A 14,343-nucleotide genomic window follows, 5' to 3' on the forward strand; every position below is an offset into this window, starting at 1 on the left:
TCAGCTTTAGCTATTATTCTTATTCACATACTATGTAATATTCTAAAAAATGCTAGAGATACCTTTATTTCATTTACAAAAGAAAAGTGAAATCATTCCAATTCCACCAAGTACATTATAAGTTTCTCCATCATCTCTTCTTTCTTTGATAAGTAACCTTGCCTCCATGTCAGTTCATATGGTGCATAATAGAGTATTTTTCAATATCCTTGGTGATATTAAATGCAGTTTGAACAAGTGAGAAAAACAAAACAAAAACAAAACAAACTTTGCCTCTTTCTTTTTTTTTCATTATTTCTGCCAGTCATGATGCTTTTAAGGACTATGTCACAAACTGTCTATTCTTTCTTATCTGAAGTTACGACATTGGTTAGCCTTACTTTCATACATTGTGTTTGTTCAGTAAATTTTAAGACCCAAAATAAAAAAATCACCCTATGGCTCGCCAAACTGGTCATTATTTCCTTGGCTGTTTTCCCTAGAAATCAGAGCTTGTTACTATGGGATTGCTATGTGAATCCAGATGCTAATTTCCTGTTAGGTTCCCATCTGCCATTTCTGTGCTGCCCTTTCTCAGGGCCTGTTTCAGGGCTGCCTTTTGTTTGCAAAAGACAGGGAGCTGCTTGTACTGCAGCTGACAAAAAAGGCAAGTTTCATCTTGAAGTCTTTAGAGCAAGCACAAGGCAAATGCCCACTCTTCCTTTTTAATAATCTTACATATGCATTTGAGACAGGATGTAGCTTGTTATACACAATACAGTCTCTTCATTTGAAAATCCATTTTGCACATGTAAAAATATTTTAATATGCACACAGGTCACTGGACGATCAAACTCTTCTGTATGGGAAATCAAAGATTACTTTTTTAATTGCTTTTGAAATGTTTACCCAGTGCAGTTACAAAACTACTTATCTGAAAGAAGTAGATATTAAGCTTCTTTCCTATAAGCTGGAAGATAAGCATATTTTTAATGTGTTTACCAGGGATTTATGCAGTTAGTGTTTACTGAAGTTTATGAAAACAAAATATCTCTCCATAGAAACATTACATTGTATCCTCGATTTTGTACATGGAAAACTGTAATGTTCTGCAAGATGCAGTCTGGGGAGTTTTATTTTTGTTTTTTAATATGCAATAACTTTTTGCAATAACAAAAGAAAGCCATAAGTCTCATAAGCCATAATCCATGAGCCACAACTCATGAGCCATGACTCACGACTGGACTGTTCTGTCACTGTAACCTGAGAAAAAGCTACAACTAGGTCTCAGGTAGTAAGGTTGTAGAGAAGTTGTGAGAGGACCACAGCTTTAACTGCTCAGTAAAACTATACCCTGGTTTTAATGGAAGGAATAGAGATCCTCATTCTTAGCAGCTGGCAAGCTAACAGTGGCAAGAAGGGATGCACCAAATATGTGAAAGATAGTGGATCCCAGTGTCCAGATCCCAAATCTAGATCAAGGTCTTTCTAAGAGGCAGTTATTTACTAACTTGTTCCAGAACCAAGATGTCTCACTGGTTCTTTGGCTTGAAATATAAGGTAAAATCGGGGTTTTCTGGAGAGAAGTAGCTGATACTATTTATAGAGTAGAACCATTGTGATGTAATAGTGTTTTAGATATACTTTGCATACAAATTACAATATATGTTGCAATGCAGTAGGCATAAACAGAATCTGCTTGGTTTTTGTCTTTTTTTTTAATCTAAATATATAAAAGTTTTACTCATTAAGGCTGGCCACTGCATTCGTATCTGTTCTGAAAATGTGCTTTGCTTGTACCTCTTCTGCAGGGCTCCCTCCCCCCCCATATATATTATGTCATTTATGATCTCATAAAAAGAAGAAACCAATCTATCAGTATTTATTTACTTCCTAAGCTTGTAAGAATAGGAATATTCAATGATTCAATAAATTAAGCTACCATAAACTCCTATCCAACTTCTGCTTTAAAAATCAAAGCCCAAGATTAAGTCTCAAAGGTTTAAAAATGCTTAATTTCTACCAGATATTTAAAGTTTTTTCTGCTAAGTTTGTGCATAGCAACTCAAGCTTGATGATCTTGACCAGGTTCGTATCTCTCACCCATTGCATTTCCCTAATTAGGCATCCTCTCAGCTATTTGCTGGACATTTTCAGAGCTTGTCTACAGGAGTATGTGCTGTCCTGCCTAATAACCCAAATCCAGTGATTCTGTCAGTTTTCCTTGTTAAATCTGTTTTCTTTTTTGGAAAACACTTACATATTGAACTGAAGAATCATTTAATATCCTGCTGAAGAAAGCACTGATGCCAGTCCCTACTGAATGATATTCATAAAAACTTGCTACAGGACAACAGTCCACGTGCTGAATGATAATCAGATACAGGTAAGACTGTGAAAAAGATCCAACTCTCTAGATCCTTGAATATGCCAAGTCACATATCTGGGTTGAAATACTTGCATGTAAGTACCTACTGCAAATATCAGAGGTGGGGAAATTTGAACCTGGATTTTCTCATATCAGGGATGAGTGCTCTGAAGGATGAAATATTGCATAGAAAGCAGGACAGGCATCATTTCCGCCCCCTCCCCCTCATCTTTGTTGAGTTTATTGATGTGTGTGCCTGATCACAGGACATACTTCATAGCTGTGAATCATAAATTGAGGTAGACATCTTCCAGATTGTTAAATTATCTGTGAAAGGAAAAATGCCAATTGCACTCTTATCTCAGTACTTGTTGACTTCACTATTTGCATGCTGGCTTCCGTAAATCTTATTTTTAGTGCTTTCTTTAAGCACTGTGAAGATTAATGGATTCCTGACCTTGAAACTGTGGATTTCATTAGTTAGTGTGGTAAAGCTGAGTCCAGCGTCTCCTGGAGACTGAGACTTGTTTGGAAGCTATATGGAAGACACTGAACTCAAACTGTCAAGACAGAATGGGAGAAATTAAATAGAAAGTTGTAAATCCCATCTTTGATCCAAAGCCTCTTAAATTCAGTGGAACTATGGAACAGACAGGTGGTTAAAGTACATCAGAATGGCTGCATTAGGTGATCAATTTGCAGAAATATTTAGTCTACACTAAAAAGAGCAGAGACAGTTCTGCTGTAAGCTCAGAAAACTGAACCATGCACAGACTTATTTCACTTACAGGATGCACCTAGGATGTTTCACTTGAAACTTGCAGCACAATATGCCATTTATCCACACTATCACAGAGCACTGCTGGCTGTAAAAGTCAGAAGCAAATCTTTTGTGTCTAGTAGCAATTTCGATGTAAGTTTTTTTCATTAAAAGCAAACAATGACATAATAGGAACTGAACACGTTTTTATTCTTTGCAGTGTTTCCTTCCCACAAGACTTGATTCTGTTCTCTTTATTACACTATCCTGATAAATAACTTGGACCCATCTATGGAGGTTATGGAAATTCATCTGATTTTTTTACTTTATTGATAAACATTTTTAAGAATTTGTTTAAAAAATGTTTTTATTTTTATCAGAAAGGCAGACCAGAATAATGGTGAACATTTTTTTCCAGAAAAAAAGAAAACACCTGGTTACTTCAAATGCAATAGTTTTCTAGATAGAATGATTTTTTTTTCCAGTGGGACCAATTAATACTATTTTTTTATATCAAATCTTTCTTAGTTGGATGCTAGTGCAAATTACAAATTAAAACATTACATACTCCAAAAGCTTGTGAATTATCTCTGTCTCCATTTTCTCTTTCTGCTTCTCTTGATTCCCCAAAGATGAAAGAAGAGTCCTGAACTACCAACTTCATACCAAAAATGAGAGAACCCATAATTCATGCGATGCAGTATGAAGTATGTGCCATTCATCATTAATGTGATGAAGATAAATGTTGCTGGCTACAGAAAGGAACCTTGTGAAGATGACTGCAGATTGCAGGAACAAGAAATATTCATTCATCTTGACTGAATATAGTAGTCTGAAGATTCAGGCAGAAAGAGGACATTGGTTACATTCTTTTAAAAATATCTTTAAGATAGTTTTCAACCGCTATCCATAGAATACTTGAGGGTCTATGAAAACTATCTAAGAAAAGGAAATTTGCTGTCACTGACTTTTTTATATTGCTACTTTGGGCATTTTTCTTAGAAGAACATTAAAGGTCAGAAAAATTGCAAACTATTAAACACTGCTTTTTGAAACAAACAAAAAAATGTTTTAATAAGCTGGATGTATGGCATATTTTAAAAGCATGTCATAAATTAAGGAGGCCATCCCTATACATACATGATTTGTGCATTTTGTCCATAAGATGTGACATTACCCGTTCATACATCTCTATTTTTCTGTGTTTGGGTTGGCCGAGTCACTTGCTAGTTCAGGAGAATGAAAGGAATATATTGCAAATTCTGAATCTTTGTGAAATCTATAGAAAAGGAAGTCTGGAAGAGGGCTTAGATTTCCAACTGTATTATAACAGATAACTCCCTTTTTGAATTACTGATCTAAGTACATTTAGGTATTTGACCACATATAATTTGTATGGTAGAAATTCTGGATTTGTATGTGAGAAATTATGGAGAACACGTTTGTCTTCTGGCACAAGTATGGAGGCTTCAAATGAACATGTAAATGAACTGTATGAACTAATATTAGTGAGCTGGGAGGCAACTTGAATAAAAAACTCTCATAAAGACAACCTTTATCTCTCCTTTGCTTTGAGAATTAGAATTTTGATATCCAGTCTTCATTTGCTTTGACAGAGTAAAAATGTACGTATTCTTAAAGCAGCTCTTTCACTGAACTAATGGTTGTTTAGTGTGGGCTGAACTAGACTAACTGAGTTAAAGGCAGCTTCTACTATGTCCATTGAACTATTATGTCAATGGCTAAATGGTTAAATTATTGACTGAAATTTTTTTTAAGATATGTCTCATTCTTTTCTTTAAATTCAACTCACAGACTTTAGTCTGGAATATTAATTACTGTATTTTTTTTTCTTGTTTGGTACTAAGTATTAAGTGCATCTCTTTCAGAACTGACAGCTATGGAGCTGCTTTTATTCTTTTTCAATAGTTAGTTTGAAGAAAAACTTGGCAAGTTGGGCCATGACTATTCCTAAATCATTTTCAGACTCAGTTGCACAATATGTTCAGTTATTGAAAGAAAGCTTATTATTTCCAACTTTGCAATATAATATATCTTTAGAGTTAGTTAATTACTGTTTACTGCAAACTTCATCTCCCTCAAGAGACAGGAAATGGGCAAGGGCTCAAATTGATTATGAAATTATGAAAGATTGTGAGCTCTCATATTAAAACTAACCTGAAGTATTTAAAGGCTGTTTGGCAACATTTACAGGTTTGCTGCAAGAAGAAAAAAATACTTCACATACCCTATCTGGCATGTCTGAAGTTATTTTCCTTAAGTCCTTTACACTTGATATTTGAACATGTTTCTACAAACTACAAAGCAATTGCTGATCCATAATGCTGATCAGAGGTAGTAATTTCAAAGTCATGGTAAGAGTATCTTTTATGTTTATTTATATTTTAACTGGAACTTTCTTTTTTTTCTTTCATTGAAAGTCATAGGAATTCAGAAATTCTAGATAGTCTTTAATTTTTGTTTGCATAGATTCACATATTACTGATACAGCTGTAGCATATTGCCACCTGGTTAAGTCATACAAAGGATGATTATTATAGCAAATTTCTTCATTTTCAGCTACTCTCAGTACAGAAATTTGTTTACAGGTGCAAAAGTGATTTTGCATGAATAGGTCTGGTACTGCGTGTTTTGTATGTCTTTTTCAATATTACATTACTAATCCCAACTCTAAATGTTACTGAAGCAATTAGCCTATTATTCAGACCATTAGCTTTATCTAGAAGATGAAATGCTTTTTCAGAAGAAAAATTAATTTTTTTGATAAAAGTAAACTTAAAAATATGACTACAAGTCATTTTATTTAACTGTAGGCATTTTGAATGGAAAACAAATACTTTTCCTTAAAAAAACATTCTGTTACAGATAATTTGGAAAGCAGTTTTGATTGTGAGCTTTCACCTATCCCTCTCAGCTGCGATTATTCATGCTTACAAAGCTGAACGCATGTATTTTGAAGCTGAAGATTGTGTGGGGTATATCTTCATATGTCTCCACTGCTAGCAAAATCAGGATGCAATGCTTAGTGCTGTTCCTTGATACTAAGGAACAAAGTATATATACTAAAAACACTAATTTGGAGTGCATAAATACTATTATTAATACTAGAATAAAAGAAGTAAACAAAAGTTCCAGTATGCACCTATTCATTACATTCTAAACTAGCCCATTCTATTCACAACTAACAAAATAAAATATAAATATAAATTACTGTGTGGGTCTGAAGGGCATTTTGAGGTCTGTATAACTGTCCTCCTCCAAATATATTGTATTTTTTTCAACATTCAAAGCCTTTCTATAATGCTGAAGCAATGGAATTTTATTTCTTTTCTAAGATTTGTAATGTCATTAGCATTAAAAACTTGTCAATAGCACAGCTTAGACCACCTAGAGGCTCAGAAAGGCCAATTAAAGCTCCTTTTTTAATACTTGACTTTCCCTAGTATGTATTAAAAATTGTATATTTTTTAGTGAAAGAAGATGAAGGCTCCCCCTTTTCTATCTGGTTGGAAAATAATTAGCTGAGAAAAAATGCTGTCTCTCCTTTAGACAATCCCAGATTCTTTTAAATTCCTCCTGTCCTTCTTGCAGTGGAACTGGTATGTCCCTGAAAAAAAAAAAAAAGAAAGAAAGAAAAAAAAGGATAAGCTATAGACATGCTGGACCTCTTCATTACTCAAGTTTTCCTGATATTAAGTGATAATATTAGTGGTTGCCTTGAAAAGGCTCTGGATCCTCTCTTCTCCGTGAAAATGGCTTCTTAACAGGGCTGACTTAACCCACTGTGGGGGAATGCTGGATACCAGAGTGCAGTGTCACTTAAACTCCAGATCTTCCAACTTCTTGTCACAAAGCCAGTTTGAATTTTGCTTCAGAACAAATATTTAGCAGAGGTTAATTATTCAAGAATAGAGAAGAGCACTCAGTGGGGATTAAAAAAATCCCCACAAAACAAAACATCTTCGTTTCTGAATTCATGACAGACATCTATGCTATCTGTTTAATATTTGTTCCTTAGCACTTTCAAGAAGGCAGATATGAATATACCGGTATCCTTAGGATCTAATATATTTTTTTAAAATCTGGCTTTCATTAATATATTCCCCCCTGCATACATATATAGCTACAGTTTACAGAACACAGATAACAGAACAGCTTATACAACTTGTAAAACCAATGCCTGTGGGTTGTAGGCATGACTTGATAAGAGTGTTGTTATGTTAACATCTGAGCCATCATTTCCAGTCTTTCATTAACAACTCTTTTACGTGTTTTTAAATTGCACAGTACTGCTTACACCACAGTGACCTAACGCTCAGTTGCACCCCTTATTGCAGACTGCATGTTAAGACAGAGGAAATGAAACACTCTGCACCTTCTTTAAACAAACACGGTTTTACTGTAGGTCTTTTCTTTAAGGCAATAATGATCAGATTAGGAGTCATAACTCCAAGCAGAGCCACAGCAGTTGTGAGAGTGATTGTAAGATAGACAAAAAAATGTTTTAAAATGGTTATTTATGCTACTGTTTGGGAATAAAATTAAGAGGGGTAAAAAGCTGCAGAATGTGGAGTCCTGGGTAGGCTCAGGGCCAGTTTCTATAAACACTTGCCTGTGAAAAGAACACTGATATGTGAATGTCACTGCATTACTCATACCAGTGCTTGTCTGTACTTGCATACTGCTTTTCACTTCTTCATCTTGGCTGATAAAAGTGTTGATAGCACTAGAAATGGCTATAACAACAAAAATAAGATGTCCCATTATCAGGCTCATCTTCAAACACATCACAGAAAACATGCTCTGGCAAAATAAAAGACCTTGTTGGGCTTGCTACTGCTTATACTGCGATAGCTAAATTGATGAGATACTGCTGTATACACAGATTTTTGAGGGATTTCAGGTACAGCAGGTTATTAGTTTTATAAATCTTCAAAGTTTGGGGGTTGGGCGTATTATACATTATTGATATTAATAGGACTTAAGAGCCAAGGAAAATGTCTGCGTTGTGGGAACTATCCTGGGGAAAATGGATGTTTGTATACTGTGCCTCATCTTCAGGCTGTTTAATCACTGTTACGATATACACTGTCCTGTCCATGAAGCAATTCACAGAAGTCAGACTCATGGGTCTCCCATGAGATTGTGGGATTTAGTGAGTGGTTCCCTCTCCTTCAACTCTTTCACAGAGTGGAGGATAGCTGTTCTCCAGGGCAGCCCACAGAGAACAGAGAATTCAGTACAATGCTGGCCCTAGTATCATGGTATTGAGTTTTAGGAAAAAAACCCTCTGCCCTAGTTCTATTGTCCGTGATCCCTGGACCAAGCCAAAGATCTCATCCTGGGGGTGGGGAAAGACTGATGGAGCTCCTCTGGAGTTCAAGAGTCCCTTATAATGATCATGCATCGAGCTAGAGAATGCTGTATTAACTATTCAGCTTTGAATTCCTGGCCAGTTTTCTGGTCGATTTTGGATATAGTGTCAGGTTAGAAACCTCAGAAGACTTGATTAATTCCTGTCCAACATATTACAAAGCACAACATAGGAATGTTTCACTATTATTGTTTTTGTAACCAAGAGCTAGGTGCTTTCAAGTATAGATTTACAGAAACTTTAAGGTAGTTGTTTTAGTAGATGCATCAGTATTTTCCCATTTTGATCATCTTTTTGTGAATATTTAGTTACTAATTTATTTTTGAAAGCAACAGGACTATTATGGTGATTGTCAGACTCAGAGGATTAAGCAAGACATCAAGAAATAGCTCTATATTTTAGATCTCCATTTTTCTGAAGTAGTTTATATTTGAAACTCCTCATTGTTTTTATGGACCCAAATAAAACATTTGTGCATTGTAACAGCATTTATTAAGTGATTTGCTAGAGATTATCGAATAACTTGTTCATATCATTTATTCTTTGGCTAGTGGTCCTCAGTCATGAAAGACTTTTCTAATATGCTTATGATAATTTGTGCTAACCTCAAAAACTTTACTGAACTTCATAAGGCATAGTACAGCTAATTTTATTTCTAGAGATAAGTTTGGAAAGAAAGGGAAGTAAACTGTATCACATTCTTAATGGATCATCTGCTGATTATGTGAAAACAGAGACAATGGTTACAGCAAGGCCATACTGGTTCATGCTAAAGAACCAACAACACTCACAACGATGGTGGACTTTGTGGAACTCATTTTCGCTTTGTTTTCCTCCTGTGTTTAATTTATAATGACCTTTAGGAATTCTTCAAGCTGAGAAAGGAGCCATTTCAACTGTTCTATCAGGAGAGTCAACGATATACAGTCTTCCCTTGTGAGTAATAGTGTATCAACTATGAAGGTTATTTTTACTCTTGCAAACACAGAGAGAGAGTAAAATAAAAACAATAAACATTTCTGCAAGCTGAATTTTGCTTGGTTAGGGAAGATATAAACAAAAGGCAATGAAAAGCTTTTGCAAGTTAGGGGAAAAAAAAAAAAAAAAGCAGGTACCTCATTTTAATATAAAACCAGTCCTTTAAGTGATTAATTTTTTTAGAAAGTTTTTTGCTTTCTGCAGTCAAGGCTGCCCCCAACCTTCACATCTCCAACCAATCCTTCTTTGTTTGTTAGCACAAGTCCAGCAGCACACCTCTCCTCATTGGCTCCTCCACCACCTATGTCGAAAGATTATCATCAATGCTCTGCAGGAACCTCCTGGACTGTTTGTGCCTAGCTGTGTTGTCTTTCCAGCAGATATCAAGGTGATTGAAGTCCCTCATGAGAATCAGGGCCTGTGATCGTGTGGCTGCTTCCAGTTGTCTGTAGAAGGCCTCATCCACTTCCTCTTCCTGATCAGGTGGCCTGTAGTAAACACCCACAACAGTGTCACCCATATTAGCCTGCCCTTAATCCTTACCCATAAGCTCTTGACCTGCTCTTCATCCACCACTAGGCAGAGCTCAATACATTCCAGTTGCTCTCTCACATAAAGAGCAACTCCCCCACCTCGCCTTCCTAAAAAGCACGTAGCCATCCATGGCAGCATTCCAGTCATGCAAGCTATCCAACCTTGTCTCTGTAATTGCAATGAGATCATGGCCCTGTGACCACACGCAGGTCTCTAATTCTTCCTGTGTATTCCCCACGCTGTGTGCATTGGTGTAAAGGCATTTCAGAGAGGTAATCAAGCATACAGGTTTCCCAGGAGGGGTGCAAGAGGATGCCCCATAATCCTGTGCAGTATGCACTTCCCCAACTGCATGCACCCTCTGGAGGCATCCTGACTTGAGCTGTGTTTTGCTGGTTACCTTGTCTTTATAACTGTCCACTTCCCCCATCTTTCCTAGTTTAAAGCCCTCCTTACCAGGCTGGCCAACCTGCTGGCAAAGACACACGTGCCCCTCTTAGCGAGGTGGATCTCATCTCTTGCCATCAGTTGTCGATCTTCAAACAGGGTCCCATGGCCATAGAAACCAAAACCCTGCTGCTAACACCAGTAGGGCAGCCAGTTGTTAACTTGGAAAATCTGTCTACTCCTCCTCCCATCCTTCCCCTCACTGGCAGGATTGAGAAGAAAATGACCTGGGCTCCCAGACCCTTGACCACCATCTCCAGAGCTCTGAAATCCTGTTTGATGGTTTTCAAGTTGCCCTTGGTATCATTAGTGCCCACATGGAAGAACAGCAGGGGGTAATAGTCCGATGTGTGAACAAGCCTTGGCAGTCTTTCCATGACATCTCATATTTGAGCCCCTGGCAGGCAACAAACCTCTCTAGACAAGAGGTCAGGTAGGCAGACAGGTGTCTCCATCCCCCGCAGCAGGGAGTCACCCACAAGAATCACTCACCGCTTCCTCCAGGTGTTCCCGCAAGGCACAGGATCTGTTGGCCCAGTTGCTTCCCTTGAAGCCATGCCCAGCTTCTCCTCAGCCTGGAGGGCACCAAGCCTGTTCCTCAATTGCAAATCTTCAGGAGGAGTAAGACCCTTTCTCCTCTTACAAGAAGTGACCAGTTTCCAGCCTTCATCTTCTACAGTTATGATTTACTGTTCCACATGACACAGAGCCCAGCTGCATGTCCACTGCTATGGGGGGCTGAGACTCTTGAAGCTGTAGGGTCTCTGAGAATATCCTATCTCTCGCTCATCTTCTCAGATGCTACGCAGCCTGCTGACTTCCTTCCGTAACTCCTTTACCTGACGACACAACTCGTCAACAACAGCACACCTTCTGCAGGAGAGCTGACTGTCAGCCCAGGCCTCATGGATAGGCCCCAAACACTCTCTGCAGCCTGAGACCTGTAGAGCTGCATCTGCTGTCAGAGGGTCTGCCTGGGTTGAAGCCTCTGCCACAGCTGAGGCAGCAACTCCAAAGGCTACTGGGGAATGTCTCCGCAGCATGACATGACCATGTCTAAGGAAGCGTACGCTACTAGGACTGGAAACAAAGGTACCTTCTAGCACCCTTCTGCGCAAACTGCTGCCTTTGCTCACTGCTGTTAGCTGTGCTCTAGGCCAGGCTCTTACACAGGCCTCTCCCTGGCACTGACTCACAGGGTGCTTGACCCACCGTAATCAAAGGCCACTTGGATCAAAGGCCCCAACTCCCTCTGATCAGAGCCAACCAAGAGAGCTCCTTAGCGGTAGCTACACCTAGCTAGAGCTTCTCCCAGGATAAGTTAAGGCCTCCTGTAGTTGTCCTTGCCTAGCTCCCCTTTCCTGTTAGCAGCAATTACCCTCTAGTTCCTTGGGGGCCCCAGAAAGCCCCCACAACTTCCAACAAGGTGCCCAAAAGTTCTAAGCAGAGTCCAGACGCTGCTGCGCAAACTGCTGCATCTGTTCTCTGCCTCTGTTATCTGCACTCTTTAACATTTTTATCATGGATATTTTAAAGGAAAAACTGTGAGGTCTTTAAAAGCTTCTGGGATGTTAAACATCTAATTTTTATTCAGGTGAAACTCTTGAAAAAAATAGGCATTTTCACTGTCTTTCAATAATACCTATTTCACAAATGTAAAACTACATTTGTGGGATACATCTCCAGAAAATTATGTGAGTCGGGGAAGCACGAAACAGCAGTCTGAGCCCTCTCCACAATTACTGCAGGCAAAACTTGATTGCTGATGAATTATGCTTTGTGATTAAGTAAACTGAGAACTCCTAGTAGTCCAGCTATGAGCTTGTAGAGGTTTCCTCACTGCAAGCTATCATGAACTGTGTGGGTATTGCATATTTTTTATCCTCTGAACTGGATTTTCATTTTAGCTTCAAACAAAAATACATACAATTGAAACTGAGGTTCAGAAGATCTATCTGGGTTCTCCAATAGAAATTCTGTGCCAGGAATTGTATTTATACCAATTAGCTCCAGCAGCCTCTGCCAAACAGAACTACTCTTATTTGTTACAGTATTTTAATGAAATGCGAGCATTTAAAATAAGATTTTGAGGGTCATGCAGAGTTGAACTGAAACATTTATCTGCATTTACATCTTCTGGCACTCATCTTGCATTTCTGTGTTCTCTAAACTCCTCTGAAAATCAATGGTGACTTTGTGTTCACAGAAACCAAACAGCTGGAACCACAGTTAAAGGACACTGTCCCAGAAGTCTTAGAAAGCCAATTATTACTAGTGAAATGTTAATCTGTTGCCAGTAATCTCAACACCATCCCATCTGTATAAAACTGGATTCACATTAAAGAAACAGAAATCACCATTTGGTCTGACCAGTACTGTATGAAGGTGAAATCCTCATGTGTGTAGAGTAAAACTGGTAAAATAAACCTCCAAATCCTCTCATTTTTTCTTCCAATATGATGTAAACTGGGCTGGTACTAGAGAGCCAAAGAGTGTATATTTTTTTAATGTTGAACTCTCTCTGATTTATGCAGTATCTGAGGGGGGAAAAAAAGGAATAAAACAATTCCACTTTTCATTTCACTTTATTGTTATTTAGCTAGTGAAAACTGAAACAATTCTGTCATTTTCCTGACAATGTAATGACATATGACATACAAAGGAAAAGAAATAATTATTATGGACTTTATATATCAAAAAAGATGAAAATCCAACCAAGACATAAATGTTGCAGTAGAAATAACATTCCCAGCTAGGAAAGATTTTCATTCTTAGTGTCAACATTCCTTAAAATTACTTTTCTCCTAATGATGATTAACAGACCCAACTTACACAGCTAGAGTGAAGTTCTAATTTCACACTTGTAGCTTCAGATCAGAAAGTACTGCACATATATCAAAATTAAGTGTTAAAATATTTGTCAGCATTTCTGTTTCAAAGAACTATGGTTTGTCTAAAGCTCTGCTTCTCATTTCTGTAAAACCACTTGATCATAAAAACTAAATATTGGCAAGATGCCATTCCTGCTTCACTGTGATCTTTTTATATGCTTCTTTTTACATATTTCTCTGCCTATCTATATGTGCTTTGGGGTTTTTATTAAAATGTAATCTTTTTGAAGCTCCAGGCCTGTTGATTTTCATAATCTTAGCCATTTCCCATCAGAAATAAATAGTAAATACAATTACTTGGTTTCATACTGGGAGCCTTTTGAACTATGTAGAGAACTTTCCACACCCAACCACCAGACTCTGCAATCATGCATTCTATATATGCCACTGGATTTACAGAAAATAATATTACAGAGTTATGAAACTGCATGATGCTATATTTTATGCTTGCATTCCTTCACCTGAGAAATTGTCTGTCTTCATACCATGATGGCTTCAGCTCGTTACTATAGACTGTCTCCATTTTTATAATCCTTAGTAGTCCAATCCTTACATACCTCTTCGGAGTTTTCTTCTTACAGCCTCTACAGTACCACAGGGAAATCTCTTATACTTGTGAGAAAGAGATTAAATCTTTACATACACTTTAGTTCTGGTACTTCACTAAGGAGGTCTAAATGAACCATGAACATTTAAGGCGGATTGTTTCTGTTTTTCGAGTAAAAAATTCAAGACCTCACATTTCTAGAGCTAGGTTTGTATTTTCCTTCAATGACATTTTTTAGAGGATTATATCTGCTCGAAGAAACTGCATCCGTGTTTTCCACTGAACTTGGTGAAGTAAAGCCATTCCTCAGGGAACGCAAGCTGGAATGCAAAACTTGTGAATTGCCAAAGTTCTTTTGAGGTACTCTGAAATAAAGCATTGATGTGAATAATAGCTGGTGCACATGTTTAGCTTTCTTGATAATGCTCGTGCCTGGAAACCAGC

At 37.6% G+C, this 14,343-nt stretch overlaps 1 protein-coding gene and 1 long non-coding RNA gene across 2 annotated transcripts in view; both read left to right on the forward strand.

Moving 5' to 3' along the window:
* The window catches only part of NALF1 (NALCN channel auxiliary factor 1), a 486,048-nt gene that overhangs the window by 340,285 nt on the left and 131,420 nt on the right, over positions 1-14,343 (forward strand). The gene's annotated exons all lie outside the window — the stretch shown is intronic.
* LOC135330034 (uncharacterized) lies at positions 5,362-13,581 on the forward strand. The gene is made up of 3 exons (XR_010391774.1): positions 5,362-5,482; positions 9,738-9,868; positions 11,260-13,581. It is a non-coding gene; the product is annotated as an uncharacterized LOC135330034 (long non-coding RNA).

The sequence above is a fragment of the Dromaius novaehollandiae genome, chromosome 1 (assembly GCF_036370855.1).
Source record: "Dromaius novaehollandiae isolate bDroNov1 chromosome 1, bDroNov1.hap1, whole genome shotgun sequence".
Taxonomy (NCBI): Eukaryota; Metazoa; Chordata; class Aves; order Casuariiformes; family Dromaiidae; genus Dromaius; species Dromaius novaehollandiae.